The sequence below is a fragment of the Mytilus galloprovincialis genome, chromosome 2 (assembly GCF_965363235.1).
Source record: "Mytilus galloprovincialis chromosome 2, xbMytGall1.hap1.1, whole genome shotgun sequence".
NCBI lineage: Eukaryota > Metazoa > Mollusca > Bivalvia > Mytilida > Mytilidae > Mytilus > Mytilus galloprovincialis.
In genome coordinates this window covers 4,213,677-4,226,533 of record NC_134839.1, presented here as the reverse complement: position 1 = coordinate 4,226,533, position 12,857 = coordinate 4,213,677, and positions in this window count along the sequence as shown.

Here is a 12,857-nt window from a genome sequence, read left to right as displayed (position 1 = left end):
TTTCTATTCGCGTCTTTGCACTAAATCCATTTGATGTGTACTGATTGATATTTTAGTCTTAGATGCATGATTTTATTTATTATTATTTTCGTCTTTTTGTTGTTAAGATGTACAAGTATCTGGCAATGTCCGCTTGTATTTGTATTATTTGTATGTTAATTTATCCATCTGATGCTGTTTCAGAAATTTCATATGTTCAAATTTTTAATGCATTTTCACCATCGTATGTGACGTAATTTTTAATGCCTTTTCACCGTCGTATGTGACGTCATTTTCATAATTTACTGCGTTGAGGCCTGGACTGAGTCGGGTGTGTCTATTCTGTGTTGGTCATTCATTATGTATTCGTGTTTGTTTTATGTAATGAGTTAATACTTCAGTTTCATTGTGTATATCTGTTATATTCATTTGATAAAATTTACTGTTTGCAATAGCATTAATTGTTCTAAATAATTAGGATGTTCTTATCCCAAGCATACAAACTTAGCCATATTTGACACAACCTTTTTCAACTTTTGATCTTCAGTGCTGTACAACTTTGTACTTTTTTTCGCTTTCGATCTTTTATATCTGGGCGTCACTGGTGAGTCTTGTGTGGACGAGGCGCGTTTTTGGCGTATTAAATTTTAAACCTGATGCTTTTTATAATTCATTAATCATGTGTTTCTTTGTCTAATACGTTTTCCTATTTATTTGTATTGTAGTCCTGTAATATTATGTTGTCATTTCTATGTTATATTTAACATTGCCATTAAAGTGCGAGGTTTGGCATGCCACAAAACCAGGTTCAACCCACCATTTTTTCCTTTAAAAATGTCCTGTACCAAGTCAGGAATATGGCCATTGTTATATTATAGTTCGTTTCTGTGTGTGTTACAGTTTAACGTTGCGTCGTTTGTTTTCTCTTATTTTTGAGTGTAAATTGACATTGCGATAAGACGTGCACGGTACTTGTCTATCCCAAATTCATGTATTTGGTTTTGATGTTATATTTGTTATTTTCGTGGGATTTTGTCTGATGCTTGGTCCGTTTCTGTGTGTGTTAGTTACATTGTAGTGTTGTGTCGTTGTTCTCCTCTTATATTTATGCGTTTCCGTCAGTTTTAGTTTGTTACCCCGATTTTGTTTTTTGTCCATGGATTTATGAGTTTGAACAGCGGTATCCTACTGTTGCCTTTATTTAGTCTTTTTAACTGATTTTTAGAGTTCGTTCTTATGTTGTACCACTGTCCCAGGTTAGGGGAGGGTTGGGATACCGTTAACATGTTTAACAGCGCCCCATTCTGTATGTATGTGCCTGTCCCAAATCAGAAGCCAGTAATTCAGTTGTTGTCGTTTGTTTTTGTGTTACATAATTGTTTTTTTTTTTTTTAATTTTTTGTACAAAAATTAGGCCGTTAGTTTTCTCGTCTGAATTGTTTTACATTGTCATTTCGGGGTCTTTTATAGCGGACTATGCGGCATTGGATTGGTTTATTGTTGAAGACCGTAAGGTGACCTATAGTTGTTAATTTATGTATCATTTGGTCTCTTATGGAGAGTTGTCTCATTGGCAATCATACAACATTTTCTTTTTATATACATGTAGGTGTACCAGATGAGTTCTATGATGGATATAACAAAAACAAGACTAAAACTGGGGGAAAACAGGCCAAGAAATATACACATGGAAAAATGTATTGCAACACCAAATTGAAATTGAAATAAAAAAAAACACTTTTTATTTTTTTGTGATATAATTGGTAAAATAGAACAACTTAAACATTATTTAAGTATCACCTGAGCTTAATCAATAAATATTGAATCGATAAGTTTTTATCTGCACATGCAGCTACTGTACCCGTAAACAGCAAAACAGATGTTTTCATCCTCATTGTTTTCAACACTTTAAATAACCAAGTTTTTAAAGTTATGTGATTGACAACTGCAGCAAGATGGCATATTATCAGCATGAGAGAAGCAGGATGTCACTGTAACAACTGCACGTATTGTTGGTCATCACCATTCCACTATACGTCGTTTTGAGTTAAAAATAAGGCACTAAACGATGTTCAAGACCTTCCGAGATAAAGAAGACCCCCTATACCATTTGCTAGGGAAAATCAAGCATAGTGAAGGTTGGTCAGAAGGAAACCCATTGCATACAATACAATCCTAAAAAGAGAGTGGTGGGCATACAGGAGCTTTTTAACAAGAACTGTTCGTGATCGACTCATCACTACTGGTTACCGTGCGATAAGACCATTTCAGAGACCTTTGCTTACAAACAGACACACAGTTTTCCGTATCCAATGTAGTGCAGAGCTCGCTAAAGTTGAAAATTAGCATCGTGGAGGAAGATCCATTGTTCCAATGGAACTCGGTTCATCTTCCTTGGACGGATCGTAGCCCGGATTTGAACCATATCGAGCATATATGGAACACTATTGGGCGGAACGTGCGCGAAAGGACACCCCAGTTCAAACACATCATGAAATAAACAATGCTCTTCATCAGAAATGGTTGCTGCTACCTTAGCAACAAATTAGTCAGTTTTTGGCAGGAATCAGAAGACGTTTAGATGCGGTTATCCGTTTGAATGGAGGCTGCGCACAAAGTACTAATTCTTTGGCGTATAACGATCAACCATGATGTGAACAGTCATCTGAAGATTAATTTTGAAATGTCTGACATTGTAAAAAATGGAAAACAACACGTTTTATAATTTATTGCGTCCGAAGCGCTTTTCTGGATTTACCTTCATCAGGAACGCTCAAAGCCAAACATTTGAAATCCGAAGATGTATAAGTACCGAAAATCGTTGAAGAGCTATATGTCAAAAATACCAAAAATAAATAGCCAAATTCGTCTAAAGCCAACTTTGCCTGAGGGAGTTGAAACCTTAGTTTCATAATAATTTCAAAATTTATAAACAGACAATGTAAGGTTCGACTACAGTAAAAGTTGTAAAATCCATTTTTTTGTACAAAAAACACTTCATTTTGTTATTAAAATTGTTGTTATATAAATCATTTTTTTTCAAACATTTTTTGTTCTTTTCAATGCCAATGTTATCATAAACTATGTTTCAATAATATTATACAGCTCGTAACAGAGTAGTGATCGAATTCGCGTTTCTTTACCGTCAGAATAAGATACGTTATCGACAAACTTATTTCAGAAGTGACATAATTTAATTTTCTTCATCGACAAAATATTTCATGTCCAACGTATAAGTTTTCATTGTTTAAGTCGAAGTTTTTTTTTAACACAGTAAAACATTTTTATAATCAACCTCTGTCATTGGCATTTTCATTTTAACGGTAAAGGATCAAATACGGGATCTCCGAAATTTCTATCATTTGTTACGAGGAAATTATTATTCAATCGAACATACAATTCAAAACCTTGAATATGAAAGCCTCGAAATCCATGATACTTTTTCTGTGCGATAGTTATATCTACAAAATCCAATCATGTACTAGCCTGGCATCTGGCCCAATCTAGCTGTGCGTCGACCTAAGCTAATCATGTACACGACATATAATACATGTATATTCATACATGTATATTTATATATTGGGAATTTATTGTTTCCAAACAGAATTATAAGGTTATGTATAAGTGCCTCCGTTCACTGCACAATTGTAAATTGTCTTCCTAAAGACCAGCAAAAATAAATGGCACAAGTTCACGTAGTCATAAAAAAAGTCGTATAATTTACGTTATCGAACAAAAAATCAGGAATACGGAATATTATATGTGAATGGTTAGGAAATCAGTTTCCCCTACATGTTTTAAAAGTCAAAGAAAAATGTTTTCCCTGGTACAATCGTTTTAAGAACCAGCTTTGTGTAACCTATAGACAAATCCGACTGGATATAAGGAAGTTAATATGTTTACTCTGATTTGAAATTATCTTTTAGAACTTTTTTTAGTAATTGAGAACCTATGTTGTTTATGGGTAATAGGTGAAATGTTGCATGATCCCTCAAAATGACAGCAAGCGCAGTTTTCCGGACGATTTTCATTTGTACACTGCTAAAAACTGTCAGGTCCTGGCCATGGTATATTTTAGAGAAAATTTTTTTTTAATGATTTTTACTAAAAAAAATATTCTCTGTGTGTGCCATTGCAAGAAATAGTTTTGCTCGTTATTTTGTCATATTAAAAAAAATTCTCAACAAAATTTTCCCGTTTAAACTGTACTAGAAAAAAGTTTGGCATGTGAAACGGACGAAGACATATTCTAACAGAAGTACAAATACCAGTCCTCCCTTTTGTGTATACATATGAGAAAACATTTCAAAGTTATTGATTGAATTCAAATCCATCACACATTCGGTACACATTGTAGTCCGAAAAAATAAAGGACTTCATTCCTATCAAACACCTTTTTAATTGTTTACCAGTATATTTCTTTTAGTTTTGGGTAAAATTGTAAAGGCAATAAATAATACTATCAAAACTTCCTTCCATAAATCTTTTTTTTTCTGTTCTGACTTTCAAGAAATGACTACTTTTCGCCCAATCGAAATGGTGCATGGACATATTTTGTTTCATATTATTAGAATTATTTTCAATATTATCGGTATTAAACTTAATTATCGACACATGAAAGTTTGTCAGCATTGTCAATCTTTTTAACGTTAAAGTACCAATAGTTCGGTCACTACTCAATTAAGTTTGTCGATAACGTAGCTAATTTTGACGGTAAAGAAACATCAATTCGATCACTTCTCTGTTACGGGCTGTACAAATATTTTATTATATTCCATCCAAAAAAAGAGGCTGATTTTTCAAATTTAAAAAAATGTTTTTTTCCATGTGTATAGACAATGATCATTTATAACATTGTTATTGTACGCAAACAAATACAGAAAGTTTAATCGGTCTTGTGCAGAAAGGATTTCGACAATTCGCAAAGTCATCAATACCAAAGTTGGTACCTGTCCTATTGAAATCTGCTCTCATTAGTTGGTCATAAATTGCAATGTTCATTTGCTCACAATTTGGCCTTCCATCATCCATAAGATTAGCCGCATCAATGTTTTCCTCTAATCAATAATCAACTAAATCTCGTTCACTGAGTTGTGTACCAGCTGCATTCTGTATTTGACCGGCGATCCAAATATTGATAGGAGATGATTTTGTTCTCATTCTATGGCTTGCCCGGGCTTGAGTCCAAATATCAAGTCTTCTGTTAATTTCATCCATGTAAATGTAGTGCAGGGCTATTAGATACAGTTCATTTAATGGATTGGGAATTTCCTGGTCTTCCAAAGGATAGAATAAGTTGTAGAAATAGCACAAAACACCCTCGTTAATGTCCCTCCACCATCTCTCTATTCTCTGATTGTGCGTGCTTGGGCCTGTAATCATACTGCTGTCACCATGTTTTGTCAACATGAAATCCGCCACAGATACATTTTCAAGTCCCTTATCTGACCCGTGGCGGATTTAGAGGAGGGCCCGGTCCCCTTTTTTTCCGGGAAACATTTGGTTGATTATATAGAGAATCACTGAAGCATGACCGGAGCATTCCCCTCTTAGGCAGTCAGTGAGACCCACTTCTGGATCCGCAACTGCTGACAGAACCTATACAAAAAACCTACTCGAAGAGGAAGCTACTCAATACGGTTGCGGAAGTGTTGTTGTCACGACAATGTAGAAACATAATAAACCTTGTGAACCCATTAACTTCACCTAGTATAATGAATCCCCATCTCACTAATTTATGGTTAGTGTCTATTTGCCATAAGTGATGCGGTGCCATAACGTTGTATACCCATCTGTGCAGTCGACTGGTCTTTCTCTCTTGGATACCAGCGAAATATATTCTAAGAATTGCATCTCTTAACCTCAATCTTTGTACTTTAATTCCTTTTCCTTTCAGTATTTCACGCAAAATGCCACAACGAGGAAAGTCCATGACAATGCCGGAAAGTATACTATCAAGGTTGTCATCGTCAATGTCAGAAAAATGTAGTCCAAAATGAGCCATCCCTCAATATATTGTTTTCTCTGAGAGTTGTAAGACATTTCCAATGTCCGATATCTTGAAGTCACAATCCAACAACGATTCTAGTACATTTTTGTCGACATGGTATTTTGGATGGCCATCAAAACTATCAGTTTTCACAGGTTTCATGTTTCCATACTTGATGCAATCCATTAGCAGTGTCATCATATGCGCTAGATGGTAACTCCTAGATATTCCAGTTCATGTTTTGAAAGCATGCTGACAATATCTGGTGTTATTTTTTCTTTATCAAACATTTCCCGCACATGGAGCAAGCAAACTTTCCGAAGAACTTTCAACATTTCTGATTCTGCCATTTTTCTTTTTGTTTGATCTTAATTCTCTTAGTTTCCCATGATTCTCTTAATTTCCGATGATTCCCTTCTAACAGCTCATCATAATAGAGAAAAAACTCAACATAAAGAAAAACCTCATCATAATAGAGAAAAAGCTCATCATAATAAAGAAAAACCTCATCATAATAAAGAAAAAGCTCATCATAATAGAGAAAACCTCATCATAATAAAGAAAAACCTCATCATAATAGAGAAAAACCTCATCATAATAAAGAAAAACTTCATCATGATAAAGAAAGAAGTACCATAAGGCAGTTACGGCGTTCCATACACACAACTAGTACGCATAAAACTAAGACAACGAAAACATTCGTATTTCATGCAATCCGAAAATGGGCACACTTGTCTTATTATTTTCTGTTTCAAAAAATCACAAAAGCAAAACTATGGACAACACTTTATTGAAAAATGTCAATGATATATACCCCCCAAAAATGTGCCAAATTAATATAATGGAAAAAAGGCAGACTAATCTCTTATCTGTGTTTTTATGAAAACACTATTAATTTTTCTTTTTCTTTTAATCTTTTATCATTCAGGGTAAGATGGCAAAAAAAAAGATCCGTAAATTACCAAGATGAAACGACAACAGCACTGCACAACACAAAAACAAAACGAACCAAAAAAGCAAAAAAAAAAAAAAAAACACTTCATAGAAAACTTGTTGTTATCTTATGTACTGTGGACGGGTCAGCAAAGCTTGCTCCAATAGTGGCTTTTGTGTATTTTCATGAAAAGTACACATTCAGTGATAGGTTTCATTTGGTTGTCGACGAAAAGAGGACAAAATTGTGATAACAACAATTGAAACATATCCGTTGTCAATTTTACACTGATATTCGACAACGGTCAATCAACTCGTTATAGGGTCAGTCAAACGTTCGAAATGATGACTTTAACTTTACCAATAGGAACCATTGGTTCAAAAGCATAACTGAAAACAGTAACCCTCGATAAATGAAATTTTAATTCAAGACAGAAGCTCATGAATAACAGAAGATACAGACATGCACCATATTCAGTTTCTGTTGCAGTATTGCTACATAGAAAGGAAAACTACACAATTGAAAACAACATGAAATCATTTATTTGGCGCATAAGTTTCCTTCTCAACTGAAATCATTGTAAACATAGTAACCAAACATAATATGTACCTGTTATTATCTTATAAGGACAGATAAAAAAATATTTGAAGGACAAATTGATTGATAAATAAAATAGCCTAAAAACTCTGGACTTGATATATGTAGTACCTGCTTTTCTAAATTACTGCGTTTTTTGCACGATAAAAGCAATTAAAATCGTTGAACAATTTATAATACCTATATCCTTGTTGTAAAAGTTTTTAGTGATAGAATATTACGTTTATATGAATCTGAAAAGTTGTTGTTTACAAGTGAATAAATGTATTGACTTTTCTTAAAGCATTTGACAAGGAATAAAAGAGGATATACATAATAATAATAATTCTTTTTAATTTTTTCTAACGAGGAAGTTTGCGTGGTAGTCCTATAATCACGTTTCAGATAAACTCATCATAGATACCAGAATTGAAATTTTGTATTTGCGCCAGACGCGCGTTTCGTCTACAAAAGACTCATTAGTGACACTCGAAAAAAAAGTTATAAAAAGGCCAAATAAAGTACGAAATTGAAGAGCATTGAGGATCAAAAATTCCTATTTTTTTTTAAATACTAGTACAGCAAAGATTATAAGTTCCTGAGGTAGAAAAGCTTTAGTATTTAAGTTTTGTAAACATGCGCCTGCATATGGAGTTTATATCTTCCAGTTGAAACAATACTCGTGAGTTTTCGATTCCTATCATGGTTTCCTTTAGAGGGCTGGTACTTATATGGAATTTATAATACTAAGAGTTCCAAATGTAGAAATTGTAATCATTTCTTCGATAATTTAACGCAAACCATCACGAGTTGGTTGAACGCTATGGATATCTATTTCATAGATGACGACGGTTATGTTTCAATTGTAATCACACTCCTGTCCCCTCTTCCTCAAATATGACAGACAGCCTTAAACGTATCATCACTTTTTAACTTCTATGGGCACCACAACTGGTTCAACATGTACAGAAGATCTGCTTATCCTTCCTGGAGATCATTCTGATTTCCATCATCTGATTTGTTGTGGGTACGTGTTGCTCAGTCTTTGATTTTCTATGTTGTGTTTTGTTTACTGTTGTGTGCCTTTTGGTTTTACTAATGGCCTGGTCATTTTTCATTCGACTTATCGACTTATGAGTATCAATATCCCTTTGGAATCGTTAGCCTCTCTTTGACCAAAATAAATAACCCAACATAACGTAGTGCATTGAATATGCTTTCAAAATCTTTCTGTTTGAACCCGTCGACCTGGAACTTATCAATTATGGGTAACATTACTTATTTGGAAAAGAAACGGGCCTGGAATGGAAGAATTTTTTTATTCAACATTATTGTCCTATATAAGTTATGAATAAAGTTGAATTCCTTGATTTGTCGTTTTTACGTCTGCGTGACGTAATTTTTGTGCCTTTTTACTACTTCGTATGTGACGTCATTTTATGACTTTTTGCGTTCAGGTCTGGACCAAATCGGAAATGTCTATTTTCTGTGTTGATCTTCAATGCATTATGTATTCGGGTTTTGTTTCTGTAATTAGTGAAGACGTCCGTTTTATCATGTAAACCTTTTATATTCAGTTGATAAAATTTACTGTTTGCAATAGCATAAATTGCTCTAGATAATAAGGATGTTATCATCACAAGCAGAAAACTCTAGCCGTATTTGGCACAACCTTTTTCAACTTTTGATCCTCAGAGCTATACAACTTTGTACTTTTTTTTGATTTTCGAACTTTTATATCTGGGCGTCACTGGTAAGTCTTGTGTGGACGAGGCGCGGTTTTGACGTATTGAATTTTAAACCTGATGCCTTTTGTTATCTATTATTCATGTTTTTCTTTGACTAATACGTTTTCCTATTTATTTGTATTGAAGTCCTGTATTATTATGTTGTCATTTTAATGTTATATTTAACAATGCCATTAAAGTGCGAGGTTTGGCATGCCACAAAACCGGGTTCAACCCACCATTTTTTTCTTTAAAAATGTCCTGTACCAAGTCAGGAAAATGGCCATTGTTATATCATAGTTCGTTTCTGTGTGTGTAACATTTCTACGTTGTGTTTCCGTTGTGTCGTTTGTTTTCTCCTATATTTGAGTGTGAATTCATATTACTATAAGACGTGTCACGGTACTTTTCTATCCCAAATTCATGTATTTGTTTTGATGTTAATATTGGTTATTCTCATCGGATTTTGTCTAATGCTTAGTCCGTTGCTATGTGTGTTACATTTGAATGTTGTGTCGTTGTTCTCCTCTTATATTTAATGCGTTTCCCTCAGTTTTAGTTTGTTTCCCCGATTTTGTTTTTTGTCCATAGATTTATGATTTTTGAACAGCGGTTTACTACTGTTGCCTTTATTTACCCCATGACGGCTAACACATTGGACCTCGTTATTTTACTATTATAGATGTTCCAAAAGTATCACTCGAGGGTTTATTAAAGCTGCCTACGTGTATATCTAAAACTCTAATGGTTACTATGTAGAAATTATCAAATGGACAAGGAACTCATACACTGAAAATAAGGAGTCCCGATTACCAAAGCAATGAAAAAGGTGACTATCGTATGACTGATAAATAAGACGCAACAGTTATTTTCTGATGTTTTAAATTTGCAAAAATTTGGACTATGCAAACCTATTAAGAAAACCTGAGGATGACCGCAGTCGGACACTTCAGTAGAGTTTATAAGAAAAGAATAAGCCATGTGCTAATAAAAAACAATAAGTCGAACCGAAAACTAACAAACACATGGCCAAAATAAAACAACAGTCTTTAAAACACTATACACATAAAACTAAAGATTAAGCCATATGAACTCCTTAAACAAATCAGGTGTAAGAACCCAGGGCCTTTTGGAGGGTCAGTAGTTTTTGTTACACTTTAGAGATAACTGTATTGTATTTGAAGCTTTGCGGACGTCCATCGGTAGTTTTACTGTCGCAAATTTAATTTACCTGGCGACGCGTAGCGGAGACAGGTAAACGGGTATTTTTGACAGTAAAACTACCGATGGACGTCCACAAAGCTTCAAATACAATACAGTTATCTCTATTCTCATGCAAAACAAGTTCATAATTTAATTTCAATCATTATTTCAGTGTAAAATCTTCATTAAAGAAAATTCCGCGAAAAGATGTTATCTTCTTTGGTCCCTACACTAGGTGACGTCATAGGTATGCTTCCGGCGTCAAACATAAACAACGGGCGTTTTCTGGCTTCTGTGCTGCTTCAGAATGTAATAAAATTTGATAAAAAGAATATTTTTAGGTGCAACATGTGAGTATTTTGGCTTAATATGAGGCAGGCATTTCCAGTAAATGGGAACGAAGTCTGTATGAATTATTTTTTTGTAACTTATATATTTGTTAAAAAAAAGAAACGGGAATACCGTAACGTTTCCGATTTTGGTTCTGTTGTTAGGGATTTTAGTTGTGACGTTATTTAAGTTATGACGTCATATGCAATGTAAACAAAGAAACGCTATCATCAGGTAACGTTTTTTTCATATCAAGGAATTATTTTAAAAAAATGAAATTGGTAGTGCGTCCCTTCCTATTTTATACTAGACTGATAAATATATATTTTACTCAAAGTTTCATACAAACGAGACAGGAACAAGGAAGTACATTGTAGATTTCTGCGCAGATCCGGAAATTCAAAAACGCGACCAAAAAAAAAATTGAACGATTTTGAGTTCATTAGTACAATGAGAATATCGGGAAAATTTTCCCGATTTTTTTTTTTTTTTTTTTTTTTTTGAATTTTCTTATGTTATTGGGGACTTCGTCCCCATATTATTGTAGAAATTACATATCAATACATTCAGCAATTCAAAATATCGGCTTCCTTAGTTACAGACAAGGAGATAGAGAATTTTACGCTAACTGTCATCCAATCAGAACCATTGATACAAAATAATTGCATTAAAATAATATATTGATTGGTTACTCATTTCGAAACATGTTAATAATTCAAATCACATGAAATTCCATGTTACAAATTTAATCTTTAAAACATGACCAAATTAAAAAAATCCAAAGTACATTCTTCTTAATCCTATTTTTTTACCATGACAACGGAGTGACAAGACTCCTACTGGTTAATTCAACACAAACATTGAAATCCGTCATTAATAAAAAAAAATATAAATATCAAAAATACCTCTTAAACATTAATTAAGCCAAAACAGCAAGGTAAGCACTTCCTCTCCCATTAATGTCACTCATCGTGTTAAACAAGACACATTTGGACATGTTATAATTGAGAAAAGAGGATATAATTGGGTTTAATTGTTGGCTTGTCAATAGCAAATCTTCCATCTAGAAAATAAAGATTCAAAATTAAAGCCGTTGAAAATCGTACCACTAAGAGTTATATATTTATTATGGTAGTATTATTGAACTGAAATGAAATGATATTATCAAAGAGTGGCGAAAGATATCAGAGGGACATTCAAACTCATAGATCGAAAATAAACTGACAACGCCATGATTAAAAAAAAAACAAATAATACTACACTAGACACAACATAGAAAAAGAAAGACTTAGCAACATGAATTAACAGTTCACAATGGGAACATTACAATCATACTTGTGTTGTAAAGTTGTGTCGTGAAATTTATTTTTCAATCGACCTTCATTGCCAATTTTGTTCGTAAGCCATGATGTAAAAGATAATGATCAGTTTCTGTGGTGTCCATTACTTTAAAGTTAATATACAATTAAAATGAATTGATAGTAAAATGTAAAGAACTTTAAAAGGAGATTTTAACACAATGTTGACTGCTTTACCTTTATTTTTGACATTTGTACCTATTATGTCTGTTTGTTTTAATCACCCATCGTTCTCAATATAATGGAATATGATGCGACTGCCATACAAGTGAGAGGATTAGCTAGCTGTAAAACCAGTATATATTAGAGTTGTTATCAATTCGTTTGATGTGTTTAAACTGTTTATTTTAGAATTTCCGTTTTGATTTTTACTCGGAGTTCGACATTTTTGTTATTTTACTATTTAATACTTCATTGAAAAGTTATTCTCTAAAAAGCAGATTGTGAAGTTAAAGTAAAATACTAGCTTTTTCCATTTTCTTTGAAAGCTCTGATATATATAAATTCTGTATCGTACAACTAACGGAACATGACGACAGAAAGAGGATCATAGTTTGTCCCCATAGGAATGTCCACTGTCCGTTTAAAACAACGTCACCAAATTTGTTGTTAATCTATAAATCAAACAGCTTGATGATGTCTTTCAATTTTCATTCACAGATTGATTTGTTTGAATGATAGGTTTAGTTTTACAACGAACAACATTTTTGTATTTAGTCAAAGGTATACAGAGCTAGTCACGGGTTTTATGACGAGAATAA